This window comes from Papaver somniferum, chromosome 6, assembly GCF_003573695.1.
Source record: "Papaver somniferum cultivar HN1 chromosome 6, ASM357369v1, whole genome shotgun sequence".
Lineage (NCBI taxonomy): Eukaryota > Viridiplantae > Streptophyta > Magnoliopsida > Ranunculales > Papaveraceae > Papaver > Papaver somniferum.
The window spans coordinates 32,986,262-33,008,971 of record NC_039363.1 but is presented as its reverse complement, the minus strand read 5'-3'; positions in this window follow the sequence as shown (position 1 = coordinate 33,008,971).

The following is a 22,710-nucleotide window of genomic DNA, read 5'->3' as shown; positions in this document are numbered from 1 at the left end:
TCAAACAAGAAATCTGCAGGAGGTCATTCTTAATCTTCCACCTGCATCTGAACCAAGCCTAAGTTTTCAGCATGCCTTGTCACAATTCAAGAAGGTATGTGGGTTGTCTTCTTTCGATATCAATAATATTTCCACTCGTCCTATGAAATCTTTGGCAATACAGTATTTTGAGGTTCTTAAGAAAGATACGCCTTACAAATTTGTTATGTCAGAACGTGATACTATACTTTGGAAAAGCAATAGGCTTGAGCATGCTCAGGATTATCTTAAAGCTATACCAATATGTGGACTTAATCAGACACTTGGGCCTCGCTAGTTCAGGGCAGTTCTTTGTTACAAACTTGGTGTACCTATTTTTAATACTATTGATGTTTGTGATTATGTATGGGTATGAGGTGAGGATTTCATCCTAAGGAACAATGTTTTACATGTGTTCTAAGGAGGTAAGTTCGAAAACTTCTTTGTGAACCGAAAAGGAAATTTTCAGGTGTTATTGGTTTTGTTATTCATTGCTTATCTTATGAACAACCAATGTGTATAACCGCTCACAACTTGTTTGTGTTCTTGGTAGAAATATTCACAAAAGCCTGACTTATGTATTGGTATGACTTTTATTAGTGAAACCGATCTTAAGTAATCACCTGAGATGGTATGATCGGGTTTATGTTTTGTATGACCAAATTTGGGAAAGGGGAACAGATCCTAGTAAGAGGTGTAGTACATCACAAAAGGGAACCGATCCTTGTATGAGGTGCAGCAAGGTTTATAGAAGAAAGGGGAACCGATCCTATGAACATGTGAAACAAGTTTTTAGGCAAAGGGGAAACGATTCTATGGACATGTGCAACACATATTAGTCAGATACCATAAATATGTGGGGATCCGATCCTAGTACCTAGTTAACCGAATTTTGTAAAGCTAGTGCGATTATGCACAGTACTCACATGGAGGTAGAACCAAAACTTGTTTTGGTAGAACCGTTAAACCCACGATTGTGATTGAATGTTTGTTTGATCAATCACATAGTTCTTGAAAGTCAGATGAACCAATTCTAAACTTGTTTGGAAGTGTGGAAACTCGGTTTCAAGGTTGTAAGTGTGAAAGATAACTTACAAAGTAAGGATGTCGACATACTTTGAACACGTGATGTGAATGTTTATTTCTTTAATTGTTTGAAGTTATTCCTTAATAGCTAAAGGAAGAGAATCCCAGGATCGAAATATAAATAAGTTAAGAATCATTTAATTAACTTTATTAATTTCATTTTGTAGGGAAATACAAGAATTAGTAATGTGCATTTACTAATTAGATTTTTCAAGAGATTTCGATCATTATTTTTGAACGGAGCATTTCCAAGAAATATGGAAACCGAATTTGTGCTTTAATGAATATCTTGAGAATATTTTCGGTTTTGTAAATTCCTTGGTTTCCAAACTTCCTTGTCTATAAATACTTGAAGTTTTCCTTTCTAGCAAACTAGTCCTTCGTAACAACAGACTTCCTCTTTTATTGTTGTTACTGGTGTAGCCGCCTATTCGGAGAGGAGAGTAACCTAATTAGGCGAAATCTCTTACGGCCGCTCAGTTTAAAGTCTTCTTTGGGATTGAGAAGCTCTAGTGTGTGCCATTGGTGGGAAACTAGAAAATTGCGGTTTATATTTTGTTTTCATTGATTTGATTGACTAACGGTGGTTGAAATATGATTGAACCTAGTTTGTTTATGCTTGAGAATCTTCTCTTCTGATATAAGATTCACTTAAACTTGTTCAGAGTTTCGACAGGGATCTGTAGATTGTTGTTAGTTCTAAAGACGATCTTGTGATAATTCATTGTTAACAAACTCCGTTCTGTGCGTGATATATCACAAGAGATTCAAGTGATTGTGTGCAGGTTTATATTGAAGATCTAAGAAGATTTGAAGACGAAGAAGATATTGAAGATTTCTGATTTGTGAGTTCATAATCTTTGGTGTGCATAATACTTGTTTCGGTAAAAGAGGATCTAATTAATAATCGGTTTATCCTTGTGGTAGATTAGATTGATTAATTGAGTAGATCGGCATCAACACAATTCTTTGGATTAACAGTGTTGTTGGATTAATCTTAAACGATTACTTCGGTAGTTGAATATAAGATAGATCTAAGGACCTGACGAAGGAGTTTATGTTAAGATAAACAGAAGAGCCTTTGTCCAACTCATATCACTTGGTTGAATAGAGTTGAAACCAAACAGATTTGTTGTTCCTTTACTGTTTGGAATACGAACCAAAGGAATTGATCCAAGCACGTGATTTATTTACAAGTTGGAGGCGTGGGAATACAGACGGAACTAGGTGAACTATAGGTTTAGTTGCTTGGTCTCAACTATACGAAGTTGGTGTAATTTTGTGTAGCGGCTTAATCCTGAGAGTATTCAATTCTGGACAAGGTCCCGGGGTTTTTCCGCGTTTTCGGTTTCCTTGTTAACAAAATCTTGTTGTGTCATTTACTTTATATTTCAGCATTATAATTTTTTTATTATAATTAAATTAAATTACACAAACGTTAATTCATATTTACTTGATAAGAAATCATATTGTGTTTGGTTAAGCCCGAACCTTTGTATCAAGTAAACATACTTCGTTGTTGTATTGTCTCGATCTCGTATCCATAAATGATCACACGAAGTGTAAACCGATTAGTTGTATTGTGTCGACTCAGTCCATAGACAATCACTTTCGGAAAAAGGACTTATAGGTAGGAAATGTTTTAGCTTGAGGTATATTTGGGTACCCTCGACTTTTCACATACAATTCTTATACAGGATCCTTAATACCCTTTTTCATAGATTGTTTAGACCTTTTTGTTTTCTGTAGAGGTCCATTTTTTTCTTTAGAAATTAACTTCTTCAGAGATGAGTTGAATCTACATACCTCAGATGAATTCGACTTCTGAACACATTTGAGCTTTTTTGCTAATCCATTTGCTCTCCTTTGAAGTTTTTTGATATATCTTATTTTATGTTTGTACTTGAAACAATTAAAGAGTTCATGACCCTTAAAAGTACAACAATAACATGTCAATGTGGAGGACGGTTCAGACACCATAGCTGAGCATGCTGCTAAACAAATTGTGGTACCTGAAACATGTGAGATAGAATTTTCAGTAGACAGTGAAAAATCCATTTTATCCTCCAAAGTGGTTAGAGAAGTTTCTTCAAGAAGAATATCAAGATTGATGTATGTATTGCTACAATTATCAAAATCGATATTTTCACCAAGCAGTGCAAAACCTGACTTCTCATCTTCATTTGAATCATAGTGATCAGACATTTCATCAAGAGTTGCAGCAAGACCTTTGTTCCCAGTGTATTTTCTACGATTTGGACATTCATTAGAAAAATGACCAAAACCTTTACACTTAAGGCACTGTGGCATATCCTCATCATCGATATCGACGGTGTCCCTGTTTTTAGGAGGGACGCGGTCATGAGGTTTGACTGATGACCTGGGTTTATCTCTGATGAACCGTTTACTTCTCTTTAAAAGAAGATCTCTAAACTGTCTTGTGATTAGTGAGACTGAGTTATCAAGATCTTCGTCCGATGAATCAATCTCAACAGGATCCACTACAGAGTTGCGAACACTTTTACTTTTTTCAAGTAATTTAGTATTCTTTTGTGCTTTGCAAGTAATATCCTTTCCAGATTTGGATGTATGCTCATGATCAAAGATAAACTTCCCAACAAGAATATTTCTGGAAAGTGTATCTGTTAGAGCATAGCTCGGTTGAACCCACGAAGTGTTGGTATGTCAAGTTTGCTTGTCATACTTTAGTGAATCAAAACTCAATTAAAGAGTTTCTTGATTATATACTAGAGACAACTTCGTATAGGTTAGGCTAGAAAGATTAGGATTATGAGACATACAAGTATTACTCGAAGACTTGAAGAATGTGAAGAAGTAACAAGCTACATCGACGACATCATCCTTCCTCTTGAGGTTACTAATATTGTGAATTGAACTATTTCATTCCTAACGTATCTTTCAAGTCGTGCTATATTGAAAACATAACTACGAAGCTGTGAATGATTATACTCTAGTAGAAATAGTGTTAAGGAATTAGAATACGAAGAATAACGCCTATCTTTTGAACTTCGTATATAAGACATCGACATAATCGTATGAATGCTATTGTGATTATGTGTATGGGTTAAGGTGAAGATTTCATCCTATGAAACAATGTTTACATTTTTTTAAAGGAAGTACAGTCATGAACTTATTTTATGAATCGAAAGGGAAATCGCTAGGATTATTGGTATTGTTATTCATTGCATATCTTTGAATTACCATTATGTGTGAGTTAGTAGAACCGATCATAACTTGTTATGTATCTTGGTAAAACTAGTCACAATGCCTGACTTATGTATTGGTATGACTTTTATTAGTGTAATTGATCCTAAGTAATCACCTTAGATGGTATGATCGATATTTGTAATTGGTCTAACTGATCCTGGTAATTGGTATGACCGATCACAAAAGAGTTGTAATCGATCCTTGTAATTGGCGTAACCGGTCCTGGTGATTGGTGTAACCGATCCTAGTGACTATTGTAACCGATCACAAGTAATACCATGAGAATATGGTAACCTGTCCTGGTAATTGACGTAACCGATCCTGGTAACTGATGTAACTGGTCCCAGTAACCATATTAAGGTAGAACCGATCCTTGTGTTTGGTAGAACCGTAAACCCATGATTGGTATGTTGATATTTGATCAATCACATAGTTCTTGGAAGTCAGATGAACCAATTCTAAACTTGTTTGGAAGTGTAGTATAATCGGTTCTAAGATTGTAAATATGAAAAAGGATTTACAAAGAAATAAGATGTCGACATACTTTGAATATGTTCAGTAACTCTTATCTTTTATTGTTCAAAGATATTCCTTAATAACTCAAGGAGATCCCGGACCGACATAAGTTGAGAATCTTTTAATTAAGGTTGTTAATTTTATATGCTTTTTAATTACCAGCAATTAAAATGCATATCTCTGGAAAATAAAAATTGGTAATGTGCATTTATTAATTGGAGATTTTCTAGTGAGATTTCGGTTATTTTGGACAAAGCATTTACATGAATTATGAAAACCATTTTTGGAAATATATTACATATCTTGAGAATATTCGGTTTTGGAAATTCCTTAGTGTCCAAACTTCTTTCGTCTATAAATACCCAAGTTTGCATTTCGTGCTAACTATTCTAAGAGCCAGCAAAACTACCTTGTTGTGTTGTTACTGGTGGAGCCGTATATTTGGAGAGGAAAGTACCCTAATTAGGCGAAATCTCTTACGACTGCTCGTTTAAAGACTTCTGTGGGATCAAGAAGATCTACGAGTACCGTTGGTGGGAAACTAGATAATTGCAGTAGTATTAGTTTTCGATTTGATTTGATTGACTAACGGTTCTTGAACTTTAATTGCACCTAGTTTGTTTATTCTTGAGAATCTTCTCTTCTGATATAAGATTCACTCAAACTAGATCGAAGTGTGGATGGGATCTTTAGAACTGTTTGTAGATCTAAAGACATCTTGTGATAATCCATTGTTAACAGACTACGTCATGTGCGTGATTGATCACAAGAGATTCAAGTTGTGGTGTGCAGGTGTTTATTGAAGATTAAAGAAGATTTGAAGACAAAGAAGATTTTTTGTTGGGTTCATAATCTTTGGTGTGCACAAAACTTGATCGGCTGGGATCCAACTATAATCGGTTTATCCTTGATAGATTTGATTGATTAGTTCCGTAGACCGGTATCACTACATAATATCTTGATAGATCATATTTTTGATTGGAAAATCTAAACTCTGCTACTTTGGTAGTTGTTGGATAGATAGATCTAAAACCGACAAAGGAGTTTATTGGATTAAACAGAAGAGCCTTTGTCTAACTCATATCACTGAGATTGAATAGAGTTGTTACCGGATAGATTTGTTGTTCCTTTACTGTTTGGATCTAGATCCAAAGAAATTGTTCTAGTGCGTGCACTTATCGAATGTCGGGAGCACAGGATAACTGAAGAAACTAGGTGAACTATAGGTTTAGTTTCTTGGTCTCAACTATACGAAGTTGGTTTGATTTTTTATAACGGCTTAATTCTGAGAGTATTCAATTCTGGACTAGTCCCGAGGTTTTCTGCATTTGCAGTTTCCTCGTTAACAAAATCTTGTTGTGTCATTTCCTTTTTTTTTCCGCAATTATAACTTTTGTTATTATAATTTAAAGTAAATTACACAAACGTTAACTCCATATTACTTGATAATTATCATATAGAGTTTGGTTAAGTCTGAACCTATTATCAAGTAATCACACTTTGATTGTTGTATTGTCTCGATCTCGTATCCATAGACGATCACACAAAGTGTGAATATCGATTTTTTGTGTTGTTTCTACTCAGTCCATAGACAATCACTTTCGGTGAGAGGACTTATAGGTGGAAAAATTTAAGATTGTGGTATATTTGGGTACCCTCGTCTTTTTAGTTGGTATTAGAGCAGGCAAACACGAAAAGATCTAACAATCTGTGTTTGGTGCGATCCAACCTATAAGAATTGAATCTAATGGGTGATTCCGTTAACGTAGACAAAGAGTATGATATACTTCAGAAAAGCTATTTGTTTTCAAAACCTGATAACAGCTCAGCACTGTTTGTTCACTGGTTGGACACAACTCTGGAAATATTAATCATGATGGTTAATAAGAAAACAAACACTTATGTCAGACAGGTCAGACTCATATGACAGTGCTGAGATTAAATTTTTCATAAAGCTTGCTAAAAAATATAATCTAAAAACTAATATTTATTATCCATCTGTCTAGAGAATCATCAGAGAATCTCTGACAAAAACCAGGTTTCATGAAAAAGTTGTCTCTCAAGAAATTCTTGAAGTTCATGAACCTCATAACATAATGGTAATCACATCTAGTCTATATCAAGATGAAAATATTGCTCCATTTTCTCTTGAAACTGAGATTTGACAATGATCAAATCAGAAAAAATCTATTAGTTAAGAAAAGGATATGTAATTCCTAGAATCTCTTAGCTAATAAAATACATCCTGATTCTAATGGTCTAATCACTTGCAAGAATCAAGAGAGATGTGTTTCAAGGATTAACCGATAGCTAATATGTTGTCAAGCACAACATCTGACAAGGATTATCCTACTGACTATGGAAACGTTCAGCAGAAATGCACTCAAACGAATGATTTCAAATCATGCTGTTTTGTTATTGATCAACTGTCTAAATCAGAATCAAGGAAAAAATCTCATCAAACGATGATGTCATATTCCAAGAAATTTTTGTGACGATTTAAGAGTTTTGCTCACTTTATGACTCAAAGGAATTCTTGTCACACTTATGATCCTTATGTTGCATCAGATCACTCAAGTTCTGACTTAATGAAAGAAGACTATTCATGGGATAGTTGCAAAAAGGAATATGTCTGAAACCATCATGATAGATCATGTCCCAAAAACAAATATGAGCAATCAAGTGATCACTTCAACAATTAAGTATGTTGATCGGAATTTCCCATCTAGTGCTCGATATACATAAAATGGGAAATTCTTAAAAGAGCACTGTAATATGAGAAAAGTATATTTTTGTACTCTATTTATCGATATCATGAACATCTAAAGTATTTTTATAGTTTTGGAATACTTTTTCTATTTTTAGAAGACTACTTTCGATCTTAGGAAAGTTCATGACAAAAATTGGGTAAAATATTTTTGGACCCTCTTAATCATACTGTTTCATAAAACTTTCACCGTTATTTCCGAAAGTGTATATTTTCACAAATTTTATAAAATAAAAATACCTTGATTAGGTGTCTCAAAAACTTGGCAACCAAGTTCGATTTGATATATAAAACATCTTAAGAGCCGATTCTTCCCTACTTGTTTAGTCTGCGGCTAAAGATGGGTGAAGATACTATTGATATCAATTCACAATTACAGAAGCTTGAAACATGTCCTCCCACTGAGATTAAGTGCAACTACTCAAAGGAACATAAGAGGAATCACATATCACTTGATCTCATGTTCTATTTAATGAGAGATTTTGAGATTGCTCGAGAACAATTGGAAGCTTCTGAAAAGAGAGAGAAGTGGCTTGAGTCAAATCTTTTGAAGTTGATTGTGGAAGTGAATCTTTTGAAACCAACACTCAATCTCCTGAAAGAAAAGAGAAGACTCAAGAACTCGAATACTGAAGAAATTTAAGTAAATAATCAGAGCACCTATAGAGATTAATTTATATGTTGTAATACTTGATCCAAACAAAATAGACATCAGTTTTGATTTATTTCAATTATTGTATAAGGTCTATTGTTGAATAAAATTATTTATTATTTATGAATAAAATTATTATTTTATAAAAAAATTATTATTTTATAAAAAAATTGTGATAGTTTTTCGATTACATAGCATGTTCTTGAATGCTTTATATTATTGCTATGTTTATGGGATGTTTGATTTTGATTTTCTTAACCTTAATATTCGATCTCATGTGATGTATGAACCCTTATGGTTTGTGTGACTTTTTGATTTAGCGGGATTAAGTTCTAGCCCATTTTGGTAGGCTTTACCAAAGGATCATAAGTTGTTCCGATCATATGTGAAAAAGTCACAATATGTTGAATTGATTTGTGCTTAACATAAAAGTATATGTGTTTTGGGTTTTCAACTTTTGGATTGGCTCGTATTAGTTAAAACCGATTCAATTTTTGTCTTGTAAAGGTTGCTTTTGTTTTTGTTCTTTTGTTCTTGCGAGAGGATGACAACATAATAGGGGAGAATTCTTGCGCTTAATGATATATCTTTATAGGGAGAAGAGGATGCAGAATCTGAGGTAACAAATTTGTTAGTTAATCGTTTTCCTATTTAAGAAAAGCTTGAGTTTATTGCATATATTTTTCTTTTGCTTAACAAAATTCGGTACAATTGATGTTTATTCCATTATGTGTGTATGGATGTATGTGTGTGTGATTCAATTATTTCCGGTTAATAAAAACTGGTTTGATATCTTTCTTTATTGTTTGGTATCAATTGTTATAGACTTAATGAAATTTCGGTGCAATTGCGGTATTTTAATGTCTATGTTTGTTTCAATTCCTTCCGGTTAAGAGAAATAATTGTGCAAGTCAATTTATTTGGTTTGTATGTATTTTTTATGGCTTAAAAAAATACAGGATCATTTTTTTAGTCCAATTCGATTCCGGATAAGAGAAACTAAGTTAATTCTGATCTTAGTTAGACTTATCAGAGTAAAGGATTCGGTTATTCAAGTCTAAACGAATGCCTTGACAAGAAATATTAGTTAACTAACCTAATATTTGTCTTGTCTAAAAGTGTAAGGTCTAAGTTATTGTCTGAATAATTAGAGCCTGATGAGAAAAATAAAGTTAATTCTGAACTTTATTTTGGTCTTATCAAAAAAAGCGATTGTATTTGTGCAATTGGTTTAGCAAGGGAACTAAGTTTCTTAGTAAATTTGTTAAACTATTAGGGAAAATTGCTTCCGGAAATTGTTTCCTTGATAACATGTTAAAACCAAATTACTTGTAGTTTCATTTTTCATATTGGTTATCTAAAATGGTATGTGAAACCTTCGTGCTTAATTCTTATAGGTTATACAATTCTTTTAGGCTTGTAAGATCCTTTCAATTTTTTGTATTTGCTCGGACCTTTGTCATTTTGTGACAAAATAGGGATATATATATGGAGTAAACAAGTGATTTGTAATAACTTAGGAAAGAAAAATTGTGCTTAAATGTTATATCTAACGAAAGAGTAAAGCATTGACTAAGGGGGAGAAACATATCATACGATGATTGTAGTTATTTGGAATACAAATGGGAAATAACAAAGATGTGCGGATTGAAAATATACCTATCTCACCTTTAGTGGGAGTATTAGCTTTGTTATTTAAATGTCAACAACGGCATTTATGGATTGAATATATGCAGGGTGTTGTGTTGTTGAAACTTGGAATCAAGCGTATGTATAATGAATTTTTTGTAATTTGTTTATCCATATGTATTAAGAGTTTTTCACTAAAATTGACAAAGGGGGAGATTTTTAGGGCATAGCTCGTTTGAACCCACCAAGTGTTGGTATGTCAAGTTTGGTTGCCATATTTTAGTGAATCAAAACTCAATTAAAAAGTCGCTTGATTATATACTAGAGACAACTTCGTATAGGTTAGGCTAGAAAGATTAGGATTATGAGACATACAAGTATTACTCGAAGACTTGAAGAATGTGAAGAAGTAACAAGATACATCTGAAAATGTAGGGGTCTAACAACAATACCCAACAATTCGTTTGGCAATCTGAGAGTACTTACTCCAATATACTTTCTAGAGAATCAACTAGACAGACAGACTCAATCTAGAGTAAAGTATATCAAAGAGCTTAATATCTCTAACTCTTAATTAAATCCACAATCAGCAAATAGAAATATACGAGCCCGATTGAATATAAAAGGAGTTACTTGAACGGTACCAGATAACAATGTTCAAGTGTCAATCAACGTAAATTAACAACCAAAGGTTGGATATTCTAATTGATTGATCTTAACGCACAACCTATGATATTTCAATCATGTAACAAAATATAATGCAGAAATGAAATGACACAGACACCAGAAGTTTTGTTAACGAGGAAACCGCAAATGCAGAAAAACCCCGGGACCTAGTCCAGATTGAATACCACACTGTATTAAGCCGCTACAGACTCTAGCCTACAACCAATTAACTTCGGACTGGACTGTAGTTGAACCTTAACCAATCTCACACTGATTCAAGGTACAGTTGCGTTCCTTACGTCTCTGATCCCAGCAGGATACTACGCACTTGATTCCCTTAGTTGATCTCACCCACAACCAAGAGTTGCTACGACCCAAAGTCGAAGACTTGATAAACAAATCTGTCTCACACAAGAAAGTCTATAGATTGAATAAATCTGTCTCCCACAGAAATACCCAAGAGTTTTTGTTTCGTCTTTTGATAAATCAAGGTGAACATGAACCAATTGATAAACCGGACTTATATTCTCGAAGGACAGCCTAGTATTATCAATCACCTCACAATAATCTTAATCGACTAGCAAAACAAGATATTGTGGAACCACAAACGACGAGACGAAGATGTTTGTGATTACTTTTATCTTGCCTATCGGAAAAATTAATCTCGAGTTAATTATTTCAATTGTATTCAATACGATAGAATCGTGCAAGATCAGAACACGCAAATACAAAGAAAATAGTTGGGTTTGGCTTTACAATCCCAATGAAGTTTTTGAATTCGTTAACCTACAGGGTTTAGATAGAAACCTAAGGTTAAAGGAGAATCGACTCTAGTTTATGCAACTAGTAACACACATAAGGTGCGGGGATTAGGTTTCCCAGTTGCTAGAGTTCTCTTTTATATAGTTTTCAAATCAGGGTTTGCAATCCAAGTTACCTTGGTAACAAAGCATTCAATATTCACCGTGAGACGAAAAACCTGATTCAACCAAGCTAATATGTTTCAACCGTTAGATCGAACTTTCAAAAGACGAGGTACCCAAATATACCTCAATCTAAAAATTTTCCACCTATAATTCCTTTCTCCGAAAGTGATTGTCTATGGACTGAATCGAGACAATACAACTAATCGGTTCACACTTCGTTTGATCGTCTACGGATACGAGATCGAGACAATACAACAACGAAGTATGTTTACTTGATAAGAGGTTCGTACTTAACCAAACACAATAGGATTACTATCAAGAAAATATGAATTAACGTTTGTGTATTTTACTTCTAATTATAATAAAAATAATTATAATTGCGGAAATAGAAAAGTAAAATACACAACAAGATTTTGTTAACAAGGAAACCGCAAATGCAGAAAAACCCCGGGACCTTGTCCATAATTGAATACTCTCAGGATTAAGCCGCTATACAAAATCAAACCAACTTCGTATAGTTGAGACCAAGCAACTAAACTTATAGTTCACCTAGTTCCATCTGTATTCCCACGCCTCCAACTTATAAATAAGTCACGTACTTGGAACAATTCCTTTGGTTTGTATTCCAAACAACAAATTTGTTTGGTATCAACTCCTTTCAACCAAGTGATGTGAGTTCGACAAAAGGATTTTCCGTTTATCCCAATAAACTCCTTTGTAAGGTCCTTAGATCTATCTACTAACGATTACCGAAGTAATAGTCTAGATTTTGCAATCAGTACCTTGAATCACAAAGAAACGTATTGATGCCGCTCTACTCAACTAATCAATCCAACTACCACAAGGATAAACTGATTATAGTTGGATCCTATTTGACCGAAACAAGTATTGTGCACGCCAAAGATTATGAACCCAAATCAGAAATATTCAAAGTATCTTTGTCTTCAAATCTTCTTAGATCTTCAATAAACACCTACACACAATCAACTTGAATTTCTTGTGATCAATCACGCACAGAACGGAGTCTGTTAACAATGGATTATCACAAGATGTATTTAGATATACAAACAGTATAAAGATTCCCGTCGAAATTTAGAAATAGTTTGAATGAATCTTATATCAGAAGAGAAGATTCTAAAGCATAAACAAACTAGGTGCAATCGAAGTTCAACCACAGCTAGTCAATCAAATCAATCGAAAACTAACACTAAACCACAATTATCTAGTTTCCCACCAACGGTACTAATAGAGCCTCTCAATCCTAAAGAAGTATTTAAACTGAGCGGTCGTAAGAGATTTCACCTAATTAGGTTACTTTCCTCTTCGAATAGGCGGCTCCACCAGTAACAACACAACTAGGTAGTTTTGCTGGCTCTGAGGATTAGTTTGCTAGAAATGCAAACTTTGGTATTTATAGACCAAGGAAGTTTGGACACCAAGGAATTTCCAAAACCGAAAATATTATCAAGATATGCAATATATTCCAGATTCGGTTTCCATAATCCCTGGAAATGCTTTGTCCAAACATTGACCGAAAATCTCTTAGAAAATCTCCAATTAATAAATGCACATTACCAATTTTCATTTTCCAAGAATAAAATTAAAAACCTTAATTAAAAGATTCTCAACTTATTTTTCGATCCGGGATTTTTTCCTTTGGCTATTTAGGAATATCTTTGAATAATAAAAGATAAGCGTTACTGCACATGTTCAAAGTATGTCGATATCTTTACTTTGTAAGTCATGTTTCATACTTACAATCTTGAAACCGATTTGCCACACTTCCAAACGAGTTTAGAATTGGTTCATCTGACTGTCAAGAACTATGTGATTGATTAAGAACACTCAATCACAAATCATGGGTTTCACGGTTCCACCAAAACAAGTTTCAGTTCTACCTCCATGTGAGTACTGTGCATAGTCATACTAGCTTTCCAAATTTAGGTTGACTAGGTACTAGGATCGGTTCCGCACATACTTATGGTAACTACTTGTATTTTTTGCACATGTCCATAGGATCGGCACCCCTTTCACTAAAAACTTGTTGCACATGTTCATATGATCGGTTCCCCCATCTACTAAAAAAGTGTTGCACCTCTTAAAAGGATCGATTCCCCTTTTGTGATCGGTTGCACCTCTTCATAGGATCGGTTCCCCTTTGCCTATAGTTGGTCATACAAATAACACTAAATCGATCATACCATCTCAGGTGATTACTTAAAATTGGTTTCACTAATAAAAATCACACCAATACAAAAGTCAGGCCTTGTGAATAGTTTTACCAAGAACATAAACAACTCATGAGCGGTCATTCTAATCACACATATTGGTTGTTCAAAAATATGCAATGAATAACAATACCAATAAGCCTATTGATTTGCCTTTCGATTCACGAAACAAGTTCATGAATTTACTTCCTTTAAACTGATGTAAAACATTGTTTCCTAGGATGAAATCTTCACCTCATACCCATACATAATCACAATAGCATTCAAACGATTATGTCGATGTCTTATATATGAAGTTCAAAAGATAAGCGTTATACTTCATATTGTATTCCTTAATACTACGTCTAACTAGAGTGTAACTATTCATGCTTCGAAGTTATGTTCTCAATATGCATGACTTGAAAGATACGTTAGGGAATGAAACAGTTCAAGTCAAATATCACTAACCTCAAGTGGAAGGATGATGTTGTCGTTGTAGCTCCTTACTTCTTCAAGTCTTCACAATACTTGTAATGTCTCATATCCTAATACTTTCAAGCTAACCTATACGAAGTTGACTCTAGTACATAATCAAGCGAATCTTTGAATGAGTTTTGGTTCAGTAAAATATGACAACCAAACTTGACATACCAACGCTTGGTGGGTTCAACCGATGCTCTAACAATCTCCCCCTTTGTAAATTTTAGTGACAAAACTCTTACATCATATGGATAAACAAATTACAAGAATTCATTACATATACGCTTGATTCCCAAATTCAACAACACAATAACCAGTATACATTCAATCCATAAATGTCGTTGTTGATATTATAATAACAAAGCTAATATTCCCCCTAAAGGTAAGATAGGTAGATTTTATCAATCCGCAGGTCTTTGTTGTTCCTTTGTAGTCCATATAACTACAAGTATCATATGATATGATACTCCCCCTTAGTCTATGCTTTACTCTTTCGTTAGATAAACATTTAAGCACCAATGTCCTTTCCCTTAGTGATACCAATCAATATAAATCAATACCAGTATTGTTTACTCCATATATTTCTCTCCCTTTTTGTCACAAAATGACAAAGGTACGAGCAAATAAATGACAAACTGAAAGGATCTTACAAATCTCAGAATAGACTTGCAAACCTATAAGAGTTAAGCACGAGGGTTCCACACACCATTTTTGATAACCAGTATCAAAATCGAAACTAGAAAGTAATTTTGTTTTGATATTTTACTAAGGAAACAATTTCCCGAAGAAATTTTTCCTAATATTTTAACAAACCAAATATCAACGAAGCACTTTAGTTCCTTTGCTAAACCGATTGTACAAGTACAATCGCTTGTTCGATAAGACCAAAATAAAGATAACTCTATTTTTCCCATCAGGTTCTAATTATCCATATAAATTAGACCTCTAACTTTTAAACAAGACAAATACCAGGTTAGTTAACTAGCATTCCCTTTTAAGGCATTCAATTAGACTTGAATAACCGAAACCTCCACTTTGATTAGTCTAACTAAGATCAGAATTAACTTAGTTTCTCTTATCCGGAATTGAATTGGACTAAACAATTCATCCTGTAAACTTTTTCTTTCGTTAAGACATAAAAAATTCATACAAACCAAATAAACCAACTTGCATAATTATTCACCTCAACCGGAAGCAATTGAAACAACATAGACATTAAAGCACCGCAATTGCACCGAAATTTTGTATGCCTAAACAATTGATACCAAACAATAAAGCAAGATAACAATATTTTTTCTTAACCAGAAACAATTAAATCACACACACATCCATACATAAATAATGAAATAAAACATCAATTGTACCGAAATTTTGTTAAGCAAAAGCAATAAATATACGCAATAAACTCAGGCCTTTCTTAAACAGGAAAACGATTAACTAACAAAGTCGTTACCCCAAATTTCGCATCCTCCTCTTCAATATGTTTGCATATTCTTCCAGGGAGAATTGATATTGAAATATCATTATGTTGTCATCCTTATGCAAAACAAAAGAATAAAAACAACCAACCTTTACCATAGAAAGGTTGAAAACCGGTTTTAACTATTGCAAGCAAAAGTTGAAACCACGAAACACATATGCTTTTATGCTAACGATTCAACATATTGTGACTTTTTCACGTATTGTTTTAATCAGAACCCCTCATGATCCTTTGATAAAGCCTGCCAACATGGGATAGAACTTAATCCTGCTAAACCAAAAGGTCACCCAAACCATAAGGGGTCACAACATGTGAGATCGAATATCAAGGTTAGAAAACCGAAATCAAACATCCCATACACATACATAGCTATAAGATAAAGCATTCAAGCATAGGCTATGTAAACATAAACTATCACAAGAAAAATCATAAATCAAATAATTTAATTCAAAATAGTTTTATTCATAATAGACATAATACAATCATTGAAAGAAATCTAAAATTGATGTCTATTTTCTCATTTTTTGAAAACTCTAATTTCAACTTTTTAGAGTTTCCTTCAAAGTTGAAGCCGGATCAGAAGATTTTACCGGATTCCAATCATCTTTTATAATTACTAGTCTTGATTCAAGACTAACAACATTGTCGTTGACTTCCTTAACTTCCTTTCGCAAATCATTTTCCATGTTCCTTACTTCACATAAAATTAGATATAATTTTAGTGAAAGATTCTTGAGAAGATTACCATTGATAGAAGAGATATCTTCATTAGGAACATCCTATTGAAGTTCTGGAGATGAATCAGAATCATCATCAGAAGACTCGAGATGAAGTTTCTTGTTGGGAAACAATATAGTCCAGAATTTTTCGGTTTTGCGAGAGTTGCAACTAGAGGAAGACATTCTGTCAATTATCTATAAAAATGAAGTAAGAGGTCTTCCCTTTTATAAGTTCTAGAACTTTTTCTAAAAATCTTTGAGAATATTATTTCAATTAAATTCTTAACCGAAAAATCAATTTTAGAAATATTTTTATCCAAATATTTACATCTATATCCTTACTGTATACTTTTGAGGGTAACAAGTAAGGATCCATGATAACCAATTAGGTTGTCACCTTTTGGTTTTTGAATTTTCTTGACTTGAAGATTTAAACATTCTTACGTTTGTACTTTTAGGTTCATCTATTAATCTTGATGTAAGATATTGATGTTCGAAGAACTTATTCTCCATTTTAGAAGAGATCTTAGATCTTGATTTTCCGGTTTTATACAGTCTCTCTCTCTGTTTAGAATCAGGACATTTCCTTTGATAATTCCCTCTTTGCTTGCACTGGAAGCAAATTCCAAAAGTATTACATTTTATGGATTTAGATTCCATAAATTTATTTAGCCTTACCTTCTTGTCTCTTGATACATTCATACCAGGTGATGACTTTTCAAAGCAATTGAGTCTATCTCTCAATTTCTGATTTTCTGCTTTTAACTTCCGTATCTCATCTTGACAACATTTAATATCGAGAATGAGTTTAGATACTTGTACCATTTAGAAGCATTGAGTAACCTCGATTTTCTTCACTCGCTTGTTAAATTTTTCTTTATCATTCAGAAAACTCAGTTTGATTGATCAAGCGATGATTTTATTTCAATGATGTCAGATTCAAGAAGGTGACTTCTTCTTTTTTGTATGGTCCAATCTTTTTTGCATGTTAAATTTATATTTACATGGAAATATTTCTTTGAAAATCGAGGGGGTAAACTCTTCTTGGGTATCTAGAGTTTGAAGAATTTCAGATTCATAGACTTCTGCAATGGTTGCAACATGATCTATCTCATCAACTTGATCATTCTCATTAGGACAATAATCAAGTGTGCCAGTGTAAGCATTTATTTTCCACTGTGTGTCCTTGGTTGGACAATCTGGAGAAATATGACCAAACCCTCTACACTTGTAGTTGTGGGGAATAATATCATCATCATCCCAGGTGTCTTCACGTTTATGTGAAGGAACATGTTTTCCCTTTGACACAGGTGATTCTATTTTTCGATGTCTCAACAGCTTCTTGAATCGTTGAGTAATAAGAGACAAATTATGATTTAGTTAAGCTTCATCTTCAGCAGTTCGATCTTCCTGATCTTCGAAGTTTTCCGAATATTGAGTCGGGGCCCTTTTTATGGCTTTGTAGGCCAGATTGTCTTTTTTTTTAGACAAATTTTCCTGATCAAATATCTTCAGTTTTCCAACTAGGGAACTTCTAGATAGAGACGAAAGATCATTAGCTTCAATGATTGCATGCTTTTTATAATCGTATCTAGATGGCAACGATTTGAGAATTTTGCATACTATATCCTTTTAAGAAATAGTCTTTCCAAGAGAGAAAGAAGAATTGATTATCTCAAGAGTCTAATATGAAACTCTTCAAAAGTATTGTTGTCATCCATTCAAAGATTTTCCAAATCGGACATAAGAGTTTGAAGTCTAGATTCTTTCTCTGATGTGTCTCATTCGAATATGATCTGAAGATTATCCCAAGATTCTTTCGAAGTTTGACAAGTTGATACATGATGTTGTAAATCACGACTAACAACATGTATAATAGCATTCAAACCATCTTAAATCTGCTTAGCAAAAGCCTTTTCTTCGTTTGAAAAATCCACTAAGCGTTTAAACACAGTTTCCGAATTTTCTACCTTTGGATAATTATAACCATCGATGACTAATAGCCATGTATTAAAGTCTCGTGATTGAAGAAAAGATCTCATAACAGATTTCCACCATAGATAATTTGTTCCATCAAATCTTGGCGGTACGTTAATTGAAGTCTATTCGTGAGAACTCGAGTTCATTCTAATAGGTTGGATCACACCAAAAACATATTGTTAGATCTTTTCATGTTTTCCTGCTCTGATACCAATTGAAAAGATGAGGGTACCCAAATATACCTCAATCTAAAACTTTTCCACCTATAAGTCCTTTCTCCGAAAGTGACTGTCTATGGACTGAGTCGAGAAAATACAACTAATCGGTTCACAATTCGTGTGATCGTCTATGGATACGAGATCGAGACAATACAACAATGAAGTATGTTTACTTGATAAGAGGTTCGGACTTAACCAAACACAAGGATTACTAAGTAAATAGGAATTAACGTTTGTGTATTTTACTTTTAATTATAATAAAAACAATTATAATTGCGAAGATAAAAAAGTAAAAGACACAGCAAGATTTTGTTAACAAGGAAACCGCAAATGCATAAAAACCCCGGGACCTTGTCCAGAATTGAATACTCTCAGGATTAAGCCGCTATACAAAATAAAACCAAATTCGTATAGTTGAGACCAAGCAACTAAACCTATAGTTCACCTAGTTCCGTCTATATTCCCACGCCTCCAAGTTATAAATAAGTCACGTACTTGGAACAATTCCTTTGGTTCGTATTCCAAACAGTAAAGGAACAACAAATCTGTTTGGTATCAACTCTTGTCAACCAAGTGATGTGAGTTCGACAAAAGGCTCTTCCATTATCCCAATAAACTCCTTTGTCAGGTCCTTAGATCTATCTACTAACAATTACTGAAGTAATCGTCTATATTTTGCAATCAATGCTTGAATCACAAAGAAACATATTGATGCTGATATACTCAGCTAATCAATCCAATCTACCACAAGGATAAACTGATTATAGTTGGATCCTATTTAACCGAAACAAGTATTGTGCACACCAAAGATTATGAACCCAAATCAGAAATCTTCAAAGTCTTCTTTTTCTTCAAGTCTTCTTAGATATTCAATAAACACCTGCACACAATCAACTTGAATCTCTTGTGATCAATCATGCACAGAACAGAGTCTATTAACAATGGATTATCACAAGACGTCTTTAGATCTACAAACAGTTTAAAGATCCCCGTCGAAACTTCGATCTAGTTTGAGTGAATCTTATATCATAAGAAAATATTCTCAATCATAAACAAACTAGGTGCAATCACAGTTCAACCACTGTTAGTCAATCATATCAGTCGAAAACTAATAATAAACCGCAATTATCTAGTTTCCCACCAATGGTACTAAAAGAACCTCTCAATCCCAAAGAATTCTTTAAACTGAGCGGTCGTAACAAATTTCGCCTAATTAGGTTACTTTCCTCTCCGAATAGGCGGCCCACCAGTAACAACACAACTAGGTAGTTTTTCTGGCTTTGAAGATTAGTTTGCTAGAAATGCAAATTTGGTTTTTACGGACTAAGGAAGTTTGGACACCAAGAAATTTAAAAAACCGAAAATATTCTCAAGATATACAACATATTCCAGATTCGGTTTCCATAATTCCTGGAAATCTTTTGCCCAAACATTGATCGAAAATATCTTAGAAAATCTCCAATTAGTAAATGCACATTACCAATTTTCATTTTCCAAAAATAAAATTAAAAACCTTAATTAAAAGATTCTCAACTTATTTTCCGATCCAGGATTTTTTCCTTTAGCTATTAAGGAATATCTTTGAGCAATAAAAGATAAGCGTTATTGCACATTTTCAAAGTATGTCGACATCATTACTTTGTAAGTCCTCTTTCATACTTACAATCTTGAACCAGATTTGCCACACTTCCAAACGAGTTTAGAATTGGTTCATCTGACTTTCAAGAACTATGTGATTGATTAAGAACACTCAACCACAAATCATGGGTTTCTCGATTCTACCAAAACAATTTTTAGTTCTACCTCCATGTGAGTACTGTGCATAATCACACTAGCTTTCCAAAAATTCGGTTGACTAGGTACTAGGATCGGTTCCCCACATACTTATGATAACTACTTGTATTTGTTGCACATGTCCATAGGATCGATTCCCCTTTCAATAAAAACTTGTTGCACATGTTCATAGGATCGGTTCCCCCATCTACTAAAAACGTGTTGCACCTGTTACAAGGATCGATTCCCCTTTTGTGATCGGTTGCACCTCTTCATAGGATAGGTTCCCCTTTGCCTAGATTTGGTCATACCAATAACACTAAATCAATCATACCATCTCAGGTAATTACTTAAAATCGGTTTCACTAATAAAAATCATACCAATACAAAAGTCAGGCCTTGTGAATAGTTTTACCAAGAACATAAACAAGTCATGAGCGGTTATACTAATCACACATATTGGTAGTTCAAAATATATGCAATGAATAACAATACCAATAAGCCTAGCGATTTCTCTTTCGATTCATGAAAAAAGTTCATGAATTTACTTTCTTTAAACTAATGTAAAACATTGCTTCCTATGATGAAATCTTCACCTCATACCCATACATAATCACAATAGCATTCAAACGATTATGTCGATATCTTATATACGAAGTTCAAAAGATAAGCGTTATACTTCGTATTGTATTCCTTAATACTACGTATAACTAGAATGTAATCATTCATGCTTCGCAGTTATGTTTTCAATATGCACGACTTGAAAGATACGTTAGGGAATGAAATAGTTCAAGTCAAATATCACTAACCTCAAGTGGAAGGATGATGTTGTCGTTGTAGCTCCTTACTTCTTCACTTCTTCAAATCTTGGCAATACTTGTAATGTCTCATATCCTAATACTTTCAAGCTAATCTGTACAAAGTTGACTCTAGTACATAATCAAGCGACTCTTTAAATGAGTTTTGGTTCACTAAAATATGACAACCAAACTTGACATACCAACGCTTGGTGGGTTCAACCGAGCTATGCTCTAACAAACATAGCTTGTTACACATAAATGAAATGCACCCTCATTTAGGTTTATGTAACCGTACCTAAACGTGTACACCATGTTGGTTCACAAATAGTTAACCGAGGTTATCCATATGATTACTCTCATATCAACCTTATTCATCTTAACCATAACTAGTTCAAATGACTCAAATGAAACTAGTTAAAGATTTGTTCAATTTCTATATTCTCATAGAAATATACAAGAACACAATTTAAGCAAAATCGGTTTGATTCACTTGAATCAATCATGAACATTATATCCACGGTTGGCAAAGATTGCATTCCTTATTATATGAATATTTATGTTCATGTTCATAACCGATTTTAAAAATTTAACCTTCAAGTATGCAAACGGGTACACATACTTGAAATAACCGAACTAAGATTGAGTTACGCCAGTACGCAAACTTCAAATCCCAGCAGAAATTCTCGGACATGAACCTGTACGCCAGTATGCAAATGGGTGCGCATACTATGGTTCCCGGAAATGGATTACATATGTGCAAGAGTGCTCAACATGACATATTCAATAATGGTTAAGTGTTCTAAACTCTTATTTCAATCATTGAAACTTTCTTAGAGGATGACAATAGTCGTTTTTCACACACTATTAACATCAAAGTAATTTTCAAGTTATTGAAATAATCATTACAAAACATTCCAAGACAACACCAAATGATTGTATCACACAAACCATGTAAGATGTTACTCGGAAATTTTCACATGATATAAGATAAACTTGGTCGAAGCGAAAGCTTGCCAACACATATTTCGAGAAATATGTAAGCGAGTTAAACTCAGCTCGAGATCTCAAATGTGTATACAGAAACTATATCGTAATACAACTTATGTCTCAATATAGGAGATAGAGTAGAAATAGACTTTCCAAGTGATAGATGAGTTCAAGTCTCCACATACTTTTTGTCGATGAAGTTCCACAAGATCCCCTTAATAGTTCTTCGTTTTCAAGTGATCAAAGCCATGAAAACTAAGCTCAATTACACAATATATGTCCTAGTCCGAGACATCTATAAATAGGCTAGAAATCAAGACTTATAGTTTTGAGCACTAACATTGACAAACATTCTTGAGATAACAACACATGCGAGTTCGACCGAGCAGTGCTATAAAGCATCGACGACATCATCCTTCCTCTTGAGGTTAGTAATATTGTGACTTGAACTGTTTCATTCCTAACGTATCTTTCAAGTCGTGATATATTGAAAACATAATTGCGAAGCTGTGAATGATTATATTCTAGTAGACATAGTGTTAAGGAATTAGAATATGAAGTATAACGCATATCTTTTG